We start from the raw sequence: 541 nt of genomic DNA on the forward strand, positions 1-541 counted from the left end.
TTGTTCTCCTTTAATGTCTGCAACACACTTTCAAAGGAAAAGAGGCGCACCTGGATTCATGCATTTCTGGCCTGTTTCAAAGCCCCCAGGCAGTTCCTCCTACCTCCGAGTCCCAGCAGAGATGGGGACAGGCTGATTCTATTTGCGGTTGTATTTCTGTCCATGTCCAGGAAGCCCCTGTGGGATTCCACTCTCCCTGCTTATTTGGAATGCGTGGTGCCCAATCGATTAGTTTTGGTGGTGCTGAAAGCCTAAAAATACTCTAAATACATCCAGGCTCAGGCTCAATGCCACAGTCCCTGAAGGACCTGGGTTTGGTTCAAATTTCAAATTTGTAGCTTGAACAGATGAGGTAACAGATGAGGAATTTGGGGAGACTGCTCTGCCTCCCTGGAAATGTTTTCTGCTTCTAGAGCTGAGGAGCTGGAAGAGGAGCCATGAGGATCGTGCAGCTCCACTCGTGTGTTTTGCAGAAAACTGACAGCGAAGAGGCTGTTGTCTAAAGCACGTGTGTGCGGGGCTGGTGCAGGCACAGGGGACC

Source organism: Galeopterus variegatus, unplaced genomic scaffold, assembly GCF_000696425.1.
Source record: "Galeopterus variegatus unplaced genomic scaffold, G_variegatus-3.0.2 Scaffold2463, whole genome shotgun sequence".
Lineage (NCBI taxonomy): Eukaryota > Metazoa > Chordata > Mammalia > Dermoptera > Cynocephalidae > Galeopterus > Galeopterus variegatus.